The sequence below is a fragment of the Pteropus vampyrus genome, unplaced genomic scaffold (assembly GCF_000151845.1).
Source record: "Pteropus vampyrus isolate Shadow unplaced genomic scaffold, Pvam_2.0 Scaffold59, whole genome shotgun sequence".
Classification (NCBI taxonomy): domain Eukaryota; kingdom Metazoa; phylum Chordata; class Mammalia; order Chiroptera; family Pteropodidae; genus Pteropus; species Pteropus vampyrus.
Window position 1 is genome coordinate 4340701 of NW_011888840.1, and position 16723 is coordinate 4357423.

Consider the following 16723-nt stretch of genomic DNA (forward strand, 5'->3'; position numbering starts at 1 on the left):
GTTCAATACAGCTGGACGGCAGAGTCTCCTAAGGGCTGCTGGAAGAAAGGAAGGAAGCCCAAATGTGAGGGCTTGAATGTTATACTCTGTAGGACACACTAGTTTTGAACAGTAATAGGGAGAGATTGACAATTTTAAACAGATTAGTAGCAAAATCAGATTTTCGTTTTAGTTCACTTTGTACCATGGGAATCAAATGGTCGTAAGAGGAGACTGGAATGGAGGAGAGCATTTAGGAAGGTAGTACAAGTAGCCTTGAAAGGATAAGGTGATATGGTGATCGGGCCAGCATCAGAGGAAAGGGAGAGATGTACATAGAGGTATTAAGTTGGAGTGGGAGAGACTACAAGGAAGGAGGTTGGAGGATATGAAAAGTAAGTGCATTCCATGCAGAAGAGCCAGCTGAGCTGAAAAAGAAGATATGATTTAGCCTAGATGACTAGAGACTAGACTAGGTGAGTTCATTCCTTTTGCTGTTACTTCTGCTTGAAACACTTTCTTAAAAGATCTTTCTTCATGTGTGATTAAACCAAACAAATTTCCCTCCTTTTGCCTGAATCTGCTGACAAAGCAAAACACAGACACTTCAGCTTTCTGTTCTTTGTCTCATGGTTGATTATATGAGATAGAAGTTCTAACTCTCTCAGCCTAGTTCAAAAGCCACTTCCTGTTTCGATGACTAATGCACTTCTGCAGCTTGCAATAGAACCAACTACACTGTAAACCACCAATTTGCATATGTATTTTTTTTTTAAAGCCTTGCCTATAAAAGTGAGACAGCTCTGCAGATTTTCAGATTGGGGTGATCTCTCTACTGCAACAGTCTCAATAGTATTCGTCTTCTAACTTGTCTGTTTTTTATCTTTGACAGTTTGGTGCCAGGACTCAAGATCATTATTTGCCTTCAGAGTCTAGTCTGCTCTAGCCAGGTAATAAATAAGGTCACTTGGAGCTTGTTGTGCTCCATTCCTGACTGGGGACTAAAGGTGAGTTCTGCCCCTGGCTCTATGTTCCAGCATCTTGTCTGTTGGTAGCATGGTAAGAATTTTCTTTTTCTTTTTCTTTTTTTTAATACTTAGTTGATTTCTGGTATTGGTACTTTTTTTTTTTTTTTAATACTTAGTTGATGTCTGGTACTGGTACTTTTTTTTTTAATACTTAGTTAATTTCTAGTACTTTTCTTTTTTTTTATAGTTTGTTTGGTAATCTCTATACATGAATTAAAATGGTTTATAGATATCTCTGTTGGGTAATAGATGACAGAAAATCAATTTTCTTACTCTTTTTATCTATTTGTCTGTATTTTGAGCTCAAATCAATTATGAATTTGTACCCACTGGGAAGACAAGAGATTTTTTTAATTTAAAAAGTGAATATTTTATTTCTGGGTTTATGTCTGATGTATGGACTAAAATTTTAGAATAGAAGCTATAAGTTCTCTATGTCTGTATGTATATTTATGTATTTTTGGGGTATGTAATATTTTCTTATTTTCAGGTGATATTACTAAATTAGATTATAAAAAATTTTAAAAGAGCTTTATTCTGATTGACTTAGAACTAAATAAGGTCTTATACAAATGAAATATTCTTAAAATTCCCAGATATTGAAAAAATTAAACTTCCAATACGTTCCATTACTAAAAATATATTCTTATAGGCTAACTCAAATGTTTTAAGAATTCAAGTTTACATAATTTAGGTAAATTTTGGCAAATAGACTAATTTAATACTGTTAGTTTAATATAAACAGCCATATCTTCTGAGTCATCATATTACGTATAATATACACATATATTTTAATTCTACTTGGGCACATTCTTTCTCAACTTATAAAAGCTTGCTGATTTAATAAGCTATTATTTCAGTTAGTATATTTTTAAGATTATAAAATGTATAAATTTGTATTTTGTCAAATTAATTCATTATTCTGAAAAACTTTATTTAAAAAGTAATTATGTTCTGTGATATGTCAGCTGGAAGATAGTTTTCAGAATCTTTGGGTAACTTAAAATTTTAGACTGATGCTAAATTGAGTTTATTAATTCATTAGATACTAGGCCATATTTAAGTTAGATAAAATACTGAAACATTAATTAGTAAATATCATTTCATTTTTACGTACTTTTTGGCTTTTAATTTTATATAATACAGAGAGACTATATATTCGGGTCTCTTAAAAAACATATTTATTTTTGCCACATTAAGAAGTTGTACTAGAAAGGGTATTTTTTAGCTATGGAAAGTTGTGAGACATATATTTATAAGCTCTGCTAGTCTGATAGATTATGTTAGTGCAGGAAAGATAGCTTACAATTTTCTATTGATAGAGACGCTCTCCTTGACCGAACTTTAGTCAAGCTCTTGTGATCTCTCTTGTACATTAGGATTCTTAGCCTGCTACACCTAGTTTTAACAAGGAATCTTTCTAAGCCAATTAATTTAGGACACCCTTCTCCCCCTTGATACCTGATCGAGTTCCTCCTGCCCTGCCCTGGCTATCTAAGACCTTGACCTGCTTTGAGTAGGATTCCTGCTAAGCCATATTAGCAAGAATTCCTCGTCTTTGATATCTAATCAAGTTTCTCTTAGTAATTTTCCATGCACTGACCCCTCACTCCGTTCTTTGGCTATCTAGCGCCATTTGTCTTTGCTGGATTAGAAACTGAGCTCCGTTCTTTCCTGAAGTCTCCTTTCCCCGCTGCAGTAGCTCTAATAGGATTTGTCCTGCCATTTCAACAAGCGTCCAGTGCATAACTTTTCTTTATACCTCCTCGTTTTCTCTATGCAATTGAAGTTATCAAACTGTAATCGATATAAGTGGACGAGACTAATAGGAACAATAGTGATGCAGGACAGGGAAAACTCTCCCAAGTGGTGGGGCGGGGTGGGGGGGAGCTGAAGCCCTGTACCAAGATCGAGAGCGGGGGGCTGGGGAGGGTGGAGGGAGGAAAGAGAGAGAGGAAGAGAGAAAGTGAGAGAGAATTTATTACATCATCTTCTGATTTTCTCGATGCAATTGAAATTATGTAGTTATAAAATTATAATCATTATATGTGAATGAGACTATTAGGAGTGACAGTAGCAGAGAGGAAAAACTACATACAAAACACGCAGGATACATTTTGTTAAGAAAGATGAGAGTAGTTTTGTTCTGAAGTAAAATGACTAGTTTTTCTAGAATGAGAAAGAGAAAAGCACATGACAAAACCTGCCTTGATAGAGAAAGTTGTAGATGGTTTATGGAAAGAAAATTTTACTTTTTATAATCAAAACTGGCTTAGGTTTAATGAGTTTCTTCTATTAATAAGATTTTAATAAGAGCTTTAATTTCAAAACTAGAATTTGATTTTCTGTTAAAATAACAATTTTTTTTCTTGGATTATTGGTCTTTTTAAAATAAGATTTCATAAAAGATTTTTCTTTACCTTTTAAATAATCTGCCTAGAAGACAACTATTTAGGGTCTTATCAGAATAATTTCCTACATTACGTATTGACTTTATCATCTTCTTAATTATTTAAAAGAACAAAAATTTTCACTTAAAAGATCCGAGGGTCTTTATAATCATATTACTGCCTATGTCTACTATAAAAATTATTATCATTATTTTGGTTAAATAGAGAATCGACTATTGTTTTCTTAGTAATCCATCATCCTATTTTATCAAGTGTTAAACATCCTGACAACTTTTTAAGTATTTTTACTTTCCAAGAATTAAATCCTAAATAATATCTTTTCCATCGTCAAGGAAAACAATGTAAATCTAGAGTCGAGTAAGGAGAGACATGACTAAGCAAGACTTTTGTAACAGGCAGATGTTCGAAGCTTAAGCCTGAGAACTTTCTGGCAAAAGTGGGGCAAGCAGAGTTTTTATATTCAGAGACCTGGCCTAGCTGCCTATGGAAAGTAGATGAGAGATGCAATGCTGGTGTGTGGGAGGAGCCTGAAATTTGAACTGTATTACTAAGAGAAAACTTGAGGCAAGAAAGTTGGTGCATAGTTAAGCACATGGGTTTGGGATTCTGGGTGTGATATGGAGCCAACAAACTGATGTGCAGGAAGTTCACATAGAGCCGAGGGCCCTAGCGGTCCTCAGCAGAGGAGCCTACAGTTGCATCCAGCACAAAGTTTGATCAGCCTTGTCAGTCTCTCTTCTTGTTCAAAGCAGGCCCAGAGAGACTGTCCTTGAACAACACAGGATAAGGAATATCTCAAACAGGGGATGGCTGAGTGAAACAGTACTCAGGGTTAGCATTTTCCCACTGTTATCCCTAGAGGACTAGTTGACCCATTTGTTTGCTGCACTGGCAAAGGCCAGTTGTCTCATGTCCATAGATCAGGCATCTTACAAGTGGGATACCTAAAAGAAAAGAAAAGAAAAGAAATGTTAATACAAAGGGAAATAGTAAAGAAGCCAGAAGTTGAACCTTAAGGGTATCTAGTCTAGTAAATGTCAAGACACTGGTGGATGAAACCATTTAATTACGAAGCACAGCTTTTTGAGTCATATTATGCTCTTAATTATGTTGCCTAGAGTCTGGGTTACTTCTTGTATGAGGGCAGGCATGGCCTAAGCACCCAGACTTCTTTATAATGAGTTATCAGGCTTTAGCTTGGTGTTTCTTCAAATCTTGGGGGAGAAGAGCCAATTATAAAGCAACCTAGAGTCCCAATAAGGATATGTTTATTCAGGTTTTAGATCTCAGTGACTTCAAGTCAAGAGAAAGGAAGAATACTGGACAGGTTAATTTGGAAGGTCATAGCCAGATATTGAAGCTGAAAGAATTGAAAAATAAGAGTCGACAATCTGTGCAAAGTAACAGATCCAAATCCAATTTATAAATAGGTGTCAGACTAGTTTATCCACTAGTGGATAGAAGTTTATCCACTAGTGGATAGTGGGAGAAGAAGCCAATTAAGTGTCTACCAGACAAGATAGAGTTTGCATATCAATCGATTATCTGCAATTTACAGAGAGGTGCAAAATAGCTCAAAGACAATGAATACATCAGAATCTGATCATTCAGAAGAGTGTGCTATAGTTTCCCACTGAAACACAAAATTTCTCCCCACAGTCTGTCTTTCCCTTGGGATCAAAGACAATCTCAAAGCAAGGTTATTCTTGATCACAAAATAAGGCTGGTCTCATTAAGTGTGGCCTGGTCATGTACATAGATGCAGCAAGAATGACAACTTACCATGCAGATTTGCTCTGCTGGTAGTTTTCATAAAGAATCCCAGATGGGACTTTTTCAAAGCCTCTTGAGGATAGGCAGCCAAGCCAAGAATTCACCATCATTTTTCACTTGCAGTACTCAGTGATTTGGTGGGAATTCCTCTCTTTCTGAGGTCCCCAAATAGCCTAAGCTTCCCGAACCTGCCAGCAAGTGACCTTCCTCTCTCACTCTAAGGCTGGGAACCCTATGAAGCCCATTCGTGACCAGGCCAGTCTTCCCAAGAGGGAATCTGTAAGCATCAGCCCCAGAAAGTCAACCCTAGTCCTTAAAAGTGTCTGGTCTTATCTGATTAAATGAGCGTCATTCCCAAATATGACATTATAGGCAAAGCCTTAGATGCATGACCAATGACTCCAATTATGTCCTATTAGCAAGGTGGACAGACTCTTCTTGAATCTATGCAAATAACTAGATTGCCATGAAACTAAGAATACTCAGTGAGAGTTTCTAAATTTAGCAAGGCGAGTCAGGGTGGAAAAGATACATATTTCCTTTCTGTTTACAAGAGCACAGTCTACTAAATTGCTATGAGTGATAGATAGCTTAATAGAAAGTAGTTCCTTGTGTCCAGAACATAGAAATTAATGCATCAGCACGATTCCAAACAGAGTCTGTATTCATCCAGTTAATTTAGTTCATTCAGTCCTATGTAATCAAACCCATCTCTCTCTATCTTGTAGTAGCAGTCTCATGAATCTATCTCCTTCTCAACTAAAGTTCTGGAAACCCTGACTTACTCTACCAGTATGGCCCTAAAGTTATTTTAGCAATGCCATCAGAAGACTTTGCCCAAGAGTACCTAAAATATTCCTTTTCCCTGGGTCTCTGAGACAGTCTTTATTGTTGAGGACAAAGCACCTGGACCATTTGCTGATTTGGAAGTGCCCTTCGTGAAGCATCAGAGTTAAACAGAAAACTGTTAACGAAAGTCTTAAAATGGCCATGGTTAATATATTTTTGATAATTTTCAAAAGTGAAAATTTTGATGACAGCAGTTTACTATAAAATAATACAATTGATAAGGGAATTTGATTATTTATGTGACACTTAAAGTCAGTTCAAAAAGTTTTAAACAATATGCATAAACGTAATGATTAATCCTATTTTCAAAGAACAGTGGATATTACATCCAACTTATGAAAATGGTGGTGCATATTTTTACAGGGAAAAAATGTCAGATGTAATAATCCTGAAACATAATGTGATAAATATATCAAGCATGTAGTTAGATTTAAGCGATATACCTAGATTATAAAGCTAAGAGGTTAAGTAAAACTGTTTTTTAAGTTTAAGAATAACATATCCAATTAGAATAAAATGTATTTTTGCAAGGTTGATAACTCAGAAGAAAAAGATATATTTATTAAACCAATGACATCAAAATAGTCTCATTTGCCAAAGATTTACCTGAATCATGTGAGCCTGAATTTTAAAACATTTTGGTAAGTTTACGTAAGAATACTTCCTCCTCCCGCCAAAATTGAGTATATTAGAAATTTAATTTCCTTAATGTCTGGGAATTTCAGGAATATTTAAAATTATATTGGCTCTTATTTATCTCTTAGCCAATATAAAAGGAGATTTTTAAAGGAATTTTATAGTTTAATGTGGTAATACAATTTGTAGGTAGGAAAATATTGCACATGCATTATATACATATATACACACTTCCATACATACACATACACAAAGATACAAATAGAGAGTTTATAGCTTTAATTTTTAATTTTAAAATTTTAGCCATGGTTCTGGCATAAACACAAAAATACAAAACTCACTGGTTCATATAAAGGAGATGACTCTAATCTTTGCCTCATTTTGACATTTTATAAAGATCGTATTTCTGGCAGATGGGGCAAATTGAAGTAACTTGCTCAATAAGAGGGCTGAAGTATCTTTACCGGTATCTGTGGAAGGGATCTTAAAGATGTCATTCCACCCGAAGTATAATACTGTGGAGACTGTGGACTAAATTTAGGGAGAGGAATGAAGGAGACCGAGCAGCCATTTGGGGTCTCCAAAGTCTATCTGAGTGGAGAAAACATCTAGCTTGTTTCCAATTAGCTTTTTCGACCTCACGCTGTGTCTCTTTTGTGTCTGTGAGCCCCAAGAGAGGTAGAGGGACTTAAATCTCAAGCAATTACAGGGAATCAAGGGGCTAGAGAGAGAAAGGAAAGGTCTGGCAGGGGTGGACAGAAGAGGGGGTGATGCAGAGGGGTTGAAGGGGGAGACCGAAGGATTTGAGGGCACTGAGGGGAAAGTCAAAGGTGGAAAAAAGGAGGAAGGAGAAGTTGGTAACGGGGTGAGACGGGTCTTAGAAGGTATCAAGGAAGAAAGATGGTCCTTGAGGGAAGAAACAGCCTCTGAACCATTATATGGGAGAGACATTTTTCTGTTTCTTTCTACCAAACAGTGAAAGCAGTTCTATTTTTCGGATAAAATCTAGGAATCAGGGGATTCGAGAGTCCTGCTCAGAATGAGCCGATATGGGAAAGTCTTAAGTTTTCCAGAATGACCATTGAAATTCTAAGTGGTCCTCAGCAAAATTCTGCCATTTCTGAAGAAATTGGGTGGAATTAATACCAGAATGATGGAGCACAAGTCCCACAATGAAGAGATATGAGGGACAAGAGTTAGATTGACAATCTCCCATGTTAATAGAAGGAGCAGTTGGTGCTAAGGCCTTCAGACTTTAACACGGGTATAATTTTCAGTGAGAGAGTCAGGGGCTATAACCACACACAAAAAATGACAGAAGGAGAAGACAGAGAAGTAGAATAAAAAAGACAAAAATAAGTGAGAAAATAAAGCCAAGACTTTACCATGCTACAACAGACAAAATTCAGAACATTGGGTTAGGAGTTATCACTTACCACTGTGGATCCTGAGTTCCCCAGCCAGGAAAGGACATGAGTGTAATAAAACGACCTTAATACTTGGGTGAAAAAAGCTGGATCCGAGGGGTCGTCAACATTCCATCGGAGTCACGGCATTATTACTGTCAAAGAAAAAAAAGAGGCAACCCGAACGTTAGTATGAAAGACTTCATTAAGAGGATGTTGGGGTAGGAGGAGAGGGATATTATCATAGGAAGATGTTCGAAGACTACTTCAGAAGTGTGTCAGGGAAGGGACGAGCGGGCACAGCTTTTAAATGCAGAGACCCTTGGAACAGATGACTGTAGAAAGAAGGCGGGAAGATGATGAAGCTGGTGGGCGGAGGGAACTTTTTGAAACTTAACAAGCTTCGTCAACACTGACTAACAAGAAAGTCAAGACAGGATATGTTGGTTTGTGGTTAAGCATATGGGCTGGGTCTGCACCCAAGGTGAAGCGAATAAGTTAAAATGCAGGAAGTTCATACAGAATTGAGGGTCTTGCGGTCTTAAAGTTGTGTCAAGTTCGAGTTTGATTAGCCTTGTCACACCTAAAATTATCTTTGAAGTTTCCCAGAGGGTTTGTGGAAAATTACAAAAATTTGTTCTTTCGCCTTATAAAAGCAGAAACTTAGAAATAATTAAAGTTATTTGATATGTTACTAATGATGAGTTGCATGGAAAATATTGTCAAAGCAGAAGAAATGCATCGACTTCTCTAGGTTAAATTTGTATGGGTAAAATGTTATTAACATAAATATTGAAACACTTGTATTCTGTATGGGAAAGTTCTAGAGAATTTTTAATGTTTTTGCTGTCTACAATTTGTTTCTATTTATTTAAATTCTAGTGTTGCTTTGTCTATAAGACAAGAGCAGATAAGTGTTAGTCATAATTTCAGTTATTTTTTAAAACATTAACTTGGTTGTAACTTTATTTCAATTTGAATCTAGTATATTCCTGGCCAGTAGTTTTCTATTGGGAATTCACAACTCTGATCTATTGAGTTTTATTAATCTACTGATGTGTAAAACGTACTCCAGACTTACTGAATCTATTTACTTGATAATATTGATATATTGTTGGTATATTCTAACTCTGTGTTAGGTATACAAGGCATCTAATGTCTCAGGATTTTTATATATTATATCTGAAAATGCTTTCTCTGTGAACATTATGCTCATACATTTTCATAAATTAGGTGTAATATCAACCTTTTTTGAAAATAGACAAATCTTTGTGTTTATAGATATTTTGTTTAAAATTATTTTGGATCGACTTTATTTTGCTTTGCATGCCATGGAAATAATCAGATATGCTCATCAATTGCATTATTCTTATAATAAATTCTCTTTAGGTCATTCTTTTTTGAAAAATGTTGATAATAAGTAAACAATAGCCATTTTTAGTCTTTTCTCATCTATAGATAGTTTTGTTTGTGTATTTTGTTTTACCCCTGATGCTTCCATAAAATCACTTGCAATCAGCTACAGGGAAGAGGGTTCCATCTTCAACAAAGAAAGACCGTCTTAGAGCCTGGTGCAGGACTATGCTAGGTAGGTACTCTTGTGTATAGGCTTCTTATGGCACGGCTTACACATCTATAAATCATACCAGTGGACTTTGTAACGGAGCCAAGAGTTCCAGACTTCTAGTGGAAAAGCAGAGGTGTTCATGAGACGACTGACCCACAATCAAGTGCAAGAATGATTAGTTACATAGGACTGAATGAACTAAATCAACTGGATGAATACAGACTCTGTTTGGAATCGTGCTGATGCATTAATTTCTATGTTCTGGACACAAGGAACTACTTTCTATTAAGCTATCTATCACTCATAGCAATTTAGTAGACTGTGCTCTTGTAAACAGAAAGGAAATATGTATCTTTTCCACCCTGACTCGCCTTGCAAAATTTAGAAACTCTCACTGAGTATTCTTAGTTTCATGGCAATCTAGTTATTTGCATAGATTCAAGAAGAGTCTGTCCACCTTGCTAATAGGACATAATTGGAGTCATTGGTCATGCATCTAAGGCTTTGCCTATAATGTCATATTTGGGAATGACGCTCATTTAATCAGATAAGACCAGACACTTTTAAGGACTAGGGTTGACTTTCTGGGGCTGATGCTTACAGATTCCCTCTTGGGAAGACTGGCCTGGTCACGAATGGGCTTCATAGGGTTCCCAGCCTTAGAGTGAGAGAGGAAGGTCACTTGCTGGCAGGTTCGGGAAGCTTAGGCTATTTGGGGACCTCAGGAAGAGAGGAATTCCCACCAAATCACTGAGTACTGCAAGTGAAAAATGATGGTGAATTCTTGGCTTGGCTGCCTATCCTCAAGAGGCTTTGAAAAAGTCCCATCTGGGATTCTTTATGAAAACTACCAGCAGAGCAAATCTGCATGGTAAGTTGTCATTCTTGCTGCATCTATGTACATGACCAGGCCACACTTAATGAGACCAGCCTTATTTTGTGATCAAGAATAACCTTGCTTTGAGATTGTCTTTGATCCCAAGGGAAAGACAGACTGTGGGGAGAAATTTTGTGTTTCAGTGGGAAACTATAGCACACTCTTCTGAATGATCAGATTCTGATGTATTCATTGTCTTTGAGCTATTTTGCACCTCTCTGTAAATTGCAGATAATCGATTGACATGCAAATTTTATCTTGTCTGGTAACCACGTTTTTTCTTTCACTATGGAAAAATCAGTTTGGTAGTTACCTGGACTGGATCAGCTCACCTTGTGTATATTGCCAACCTTTACTCAATTTTCAGCTATTCGAGTTTCCTTCAATATCTGGCTATAAACTAACAGCTTCCAAAGTAAGCTTTTCGATTTTTCTGACTTGGAGTCACTGAGAACTAAAAACTGATCTTTATTGGGACTTGGAGTCACTGAGAACTTGGAGTCACTGAGAACTAAAAACTGATCTTTATTGGGACTCTAAGGTTGCTCTATAGCTTGTACCTGCCTTCAGGATCTGAAGCTCTATAGCTTGTACCTGCCTTCAGGATCCACAAGCTCAAGCCTGAAGACTTGTTATAAGCCTAGAACGAGGACTCATCATTCCAGCTGACCATTTATGGTATAGCTCTTTTCCTGGATAAACCTCTGTTTGGACTACTAAACACATCTGATGAAATTCTGAGATCATCCATGCCCTTATTGGAGAAGCAACCATTGCTGTGGATATCACAAATGAAGTCAACATCTTAGCATCAAAAAACTTGGTGAGTGGTAAAGGACTGAATATACAAACAGGCAATGGCAAGATAATATAAATAAAATAAAACTCTGACACAAAACCTCTCTAGCAATCAGTCTGAGTCCAATTACAACCTCTTCTGTGTCAGCCCCAAATCTGAATCTGGTTGAAAATTTCCAGCTTCTCTAATTTTTGGCCCCATTTCTGACTCAGGACCGACCATAGAAAGCCAAGTATGCATTCCTAACGAATCTTAGAGGATGGCCCACTTCTAGTTGCCTGCCTCCAGCTTCTGCACGCCATAGCTTCCAATCAGGGCACACCTGAATCCTTCCCATCTTTCCACCCTAGAGCTTTCTCATTACTCTGCATGCATTTGAGCTTCTGCCAAACTCAAATGATGGTGGTGACTCTCCATCCAAGTTTTGAATAAATAGCATTTACTTGTTTTCATTTGAGTGATCTTCATTTATTTCCACAGTTTTCTTGGAGGTTCCACCGAGATACAGTTTGCACTGACCATCCCCATGGATTTCAGTCTTCAGCCAAGGGCGGAACCCCTTGTGCCTTGCTGCTCACCTCCTGTCGAGTCCACAACGATGTGGTGAGTCAGCACAGGGTCTGCCCTCCACCCTCTTTGTGTTGAGTTACTGGTTATTTATTCTCAGCCTGGCAACCAGGTTTTGTTATCGGTTCCCATTGCTCTGACGTCCTTGGTGGGATCAAGCAATCTTTTCCATCCCTTTTTGCTGCATTTGTGTTACCTTTTTTATGGTGTGCTGTCTCAAAGCGTTATTTGCCACAAGAAGGAGAATCACACGGTAGAACATAAGCCTATGCCTTATAAGCCTGTTGTTCGTGGTGGCCTACAAATCAGTGACTTGGCAGTTATTACAAGAACTGCCCTTTTGGACAAATTTTGATTTTAGTCACCAATAAAAGTGGATGAGGTTCTCCTTCCGTCTCTAGTTTTTGTCCTCAGAGCTGTTTTATTCTCTTCTCTCCTTGTTTGATTTGGAGGAAACATTCTCTTTGGTATTTCACCTGCTGGGGGTGCAGGTCGTTGGGTCTGTGTTTGGAAGCAGCCAGCCTTCAGTCTGGGGACTTGACATATGAGAGGCATGAACATTATATTTCTACCAGCCGTTGCCAGCACTCATAGGTTCATCTAAATCTAAATCTTCTCCTCTTCCAAGGAAATTCTTGCTTCTTATATTTATTCTCATTACAGTCCTAATTCTTGCATCTTTCTTTCCAAATGAGATCATTTTCCCAAGTATGAGTTAGGCCTTCAATGGAAGCTCTGGGGAACACTTGACTTTAACAAAATTGTTCCTCTGAAAGGTTCCTTAGACATGAAAGGGACTAAGAGTTCTCAGTCCAGATAGGTGGCATTTTTTAAAATTGCTTTTGCAAAGGCCTCCAAACGAAATTCTGAACAAAAAAATTGCTCCACTAAAAGAATCTTTGTCAAAAGCCATGATCGATTTGACAAACTTCAGTAACAACAAACTAATTTACTTAGTAAATCTTCTTTGTCCTCCAGTTACTTCCCTGTATTCTGCTCACCTTCTTCCCTCTTATCCTTCAGATCTGATCTCTTTCCTTCCACATGTCTATCAACCCCTCCTTCCTCCTCTCCTTGTTCAGACCTTTTACCTTTTCCCAACTTTCCTCAAACCCCTGAGTGCCAGTTGCCTCTAAAAATTCCTCCTTTCCATGTGCTAGGAATACAGAGAACTATAGAATTTAAACCTTGGACTTGAGCTGAATTAAGAATTGTAAAGATTTCTCTAAACCTAGAGAAGACCAATAAATATTCATAAAACAATTTAGAATTCTTTTGGGTGCATACGACCCAGAGTTACTTGATCTATATAAACTTGTATACATATTGGCTGGAATGTCAGATGCTAAATTCTGATGGCAAAAGCTGATTGGACTTACTCAGAAGGGGGTCTATGGGATCTTTCTTTACACAATCAGCTTGAGAGTCAAAAAGTGGTTTGAAAAATAGGGCAAAATCTCCTAAACACCACACCTGAAACATTTTTAATAAAACTCAATTGGACCAGAGAGTAAACAAACATGTATACAGACAGCAGGCACGCTTTTGGAATATGACATGACTTTGGGGTGCTTTCATAACAAAGTGGGTTTTCGTTTCTGAGGGGATCCTTCTAGAAATGGACAAAAGTTAAGAAATTTTTAGATGTATTTCTCCTTCCTAGAGAGATGGCTATTACAAAGGTTGCAGTCCATGTAGAGAGAGAATAGAAACACTACAGGAAATGCTCTAGCAGATCACTGTGCTAAATTAGCTGCCTTAACCAAGTTGATGATCCTATCTCAATCTTCAAAGGAGGAATATTTAGAGGGATTCAAAGAGATCATTTGAAAATTAGAGTTTAGCCCCCAATTTTGAGAAAAAAAGAATGGGAAAAATCTGGGGTATCCTTCACTCAGATATTCTCTGTCCCTCTCTAGATGGCTGTTCAGTGACACCAGATCATTTCAAATGAATATTAACTAAATTTCTCCATGAAAACTGCTCACCATGGAATAGGTAAGTTGATTGTTGTTTTAAAAGTCAACACTGGTGAGGAAACTTTAAAAAGATAGTTGAGGCTATTTTCAGGTCCGTGTATCACCCATCAACAGTTTAATCCTGGAAAACCCTTAAAGGTGGGACACGGCTAGGACTCAAAGCCTCAGGGACACTTTGAACAGGTTCAGATGGATTTTACCCAGCCTCCAACCTTTATGGGATTTGAATATGTCTTAGTTATTGTATATCTATTTTCAGGGTAGGCTGAAGCATTTCCTTGCTAAAAAGCTACTGCCCTTATGACCACTAAAAAGCTGCTTGATTTTGTGTTTTCAACTTGGGGCATCCCAACTTTTATAGCAAGTGATTGTGGGGTACACACCTAACAGAAACCATCTCAACAGCAGTCTGTAAGACATTGGTCCTTACTGAAAAAGCGTATTGTCCTTATTACTTACAGTCTTCTGAAAAGGTTGAAAAGACCAGTGGTAATCCTTAAATTAAAATTAGCAAAACTTCCAGAAACCTTGGCCAGAGGTACTCTGTCTAGCTCTGATGGCCTCTAAGGCTACTCCCTCAGGAAAACACTGTTTATCCCTTTATGAATTGGTACTAGAAGGTCTGTCCATATATTTGGAGATTTTACTCCAATATTAGAGTCTGACCTACTGCATGGTGACATGGCAAAATATTGCAACGGACTCTTGTACTACAGCCAGTTCTTTCACCAATGGGTTTAGGGCTCCTTTCCAAAACATTTCCTTAAGTCATCTCTTTATGATCATCAACCAGGATATTTCATCCACTGGAAGAGACATCAGAGGAAAATTGCTGCTCTTGACCTCACTGGAAGGCACCTTATCAGGTACTGTCAACAACACATACAGCTGTGAGATGCCAGAGTCAACACTTGAGTTCATGTTTAACAACTGAAGGAGTAGTTCAGAATTCCACACAGTTGGAAGGCTACTCAAATAGGGACTTCAAACTGAGAATACTCAGAGATCTCATAGACAAGGCTGATCTTTGCAAGGAGACAGTAGCCCTAATATCTTTGGAATAAGCAGAGGACTTCAGACAGTGGGTAACTCCTGCCTAAGATGTTGGAGCAGGATCTCCATCTGATTTCTGTTTTGTTTTTTATACATCTGCTAATAATAATTCTTCTTATTTTCTACAGACCTTTAGTTGTCATCCATGTGTAATAGCCTTTTCTCTCTTTTTTCCTCCTCCTTATATAATTGCAAAGTCAGAACATACTTACTCCAATGCTATTCTTGGGTTATCTCAAATGTACCTAATGCCCTCAGTCTTACCGACTGCTGGATATGCCCTCCATCACTGGGTCCCATTATAAAACCTCTGGAGAATTCTAGTCTCATCAAATAAGACCAGAAAGATATATAGCTGATGGCATTTCTACTTGTACCTATACGGAAAAATGATCTTTGAAATTTCAACTGGTAAATTATTTTACCAGTGTCCATCTCTCCAAGGGGGGAGAAATTTTTATAATCTACTGCTCATACCCTATATAAATCTAAATTTTATTTCCACAACCTTATAAGGACAATGGGCCAAATACCTGCCATCTAGAAGAGACTAATAGAGGGACAAATATGTAAGCCAGCTGACGTAAGGCCTTGGTTCTCCATGTGTCCCTCCTGAGTACTACTCCTCTGCGACCAAAATGCCTGGTTCTGTTTGCTTCAAACTCTGCCAGATGTAAGCGATGGTGGCTATAGCAAGCTATGAATAAATAGTCTTAGCTCATTCTTATTTGGGTTTTCTTCATTTCTTTTGACAGCAGGGATGCATAATCAAAAGATTTCATCCACTAACCACTTGAAATCTAATAGACTTGTGACTCACAGGATATGACTTCTGGTTATTTGCTTTAATTCAAACTTTTATATTAATATTTCTCTTTTTCATTTCAGGCATCCCTGTTTAAGATGCATGGACCCCAAGATTCTAAAACAACTTACTTGGGCTATAACCTTTCAACAGATACTGGAACAACACCAACAAGAGTGCTAGAAAGATTATTTGTTAGATCCTGTTTCATCTCACAGAGGAGTTTTATACTTGTCTCTTAATTGTTTAGGAACCTATTATATTCATTTATATTGAACAAAAGGAGGGACTGACAATGTCGAACTTTACCTAAGCTCTGTGTTCTTTCCTGGAAAACAGTGATGCTTAAGAAATCTCCTGTGCTTAGGGCTGGGAAGGATGGGGGTGGGTAGGGGATAGGAGGTGATAGCATTCATATTTTTTTTCTTGAAGTGATAAAAATGTTCTAAAATTCACTGTGTGATGGTTTCAAATTTGTGACTGTATTAAAAATCATCGTGTCATACATTTAAATGGGTGACTTGTATGGTATGTTTGAATTTGATTTCAATAAAGCTGTTAAAAAGAAAATAAAGCAAATAACCCATGTTTGCAGATGTTTGGCTCTTTGGAAGCCTGTTTTTTGAATAAGAAGCTAAGAGCCCATTTTAAACTATCTTTGTCCCTTTTCATTCAATTTGCCAGCACTTTCACCAACATGATTCTCTTAATAATTTTGTGAATTTCCTACAAATCTGATAAGAGGTTCACTCTATGCCTCAAAGCCACATTCAGAATTTTCAGTCAGATCTTCATCTAATTCTGGCTGCCTGTGAGAATTCAGAGGATCAATACAAACCCCTTTGTCTACCTGCGTGAGTCTACTAGGCACTGCCTTCAATATTTCCAAGGTCTTAGTAAAGGTCTTAAAGTTATCTACTATCTAACAATTTATTGCAAAACTTACTGAATTAAAACCATCAGGATTTTTAACATTTCTGATCATTTTATGGGG

At 37.4% G+C, this 16723-nt stretch overlaps 2 long non-coding RNA genes across 2 annotated transcripts; one reads left to right on the forward strand and one right to left on the reverse strand.

Moving 5' to 3' along the window:
• Positions 1-4276: 4276 nt before the first annotated feature.
• Positions 4277-9264, reverse strand: LOC111740190. The gene is made up of 2 exons (XR_002780488.1): positions 8113-9264; positions 4277-4362 (listed from the first exon to the last, which is right to left on the reverse strand). It is a non-coding gene; the product is annotated as an uncharacterized LOC111740190 (long non-coding RNA).
• Positions 9265-9508: 244 nt separating this feature from the next.
• On the forward strand, positions 9509-16158 carry LOC105292556. The gene is made up of 5 exons (XR_895915.1): positions 9509-11349; positions 11806-11928; positions 13812-13890; positions 14665-14737; positions 15813-16158. It is a non-coding gene; the product is annotated as an uncharacterized LOC105292556 (long non-coding RNA).
• The last annotated feature ends 565 nt before the right edge of the window (positions 16159-16723 follow it).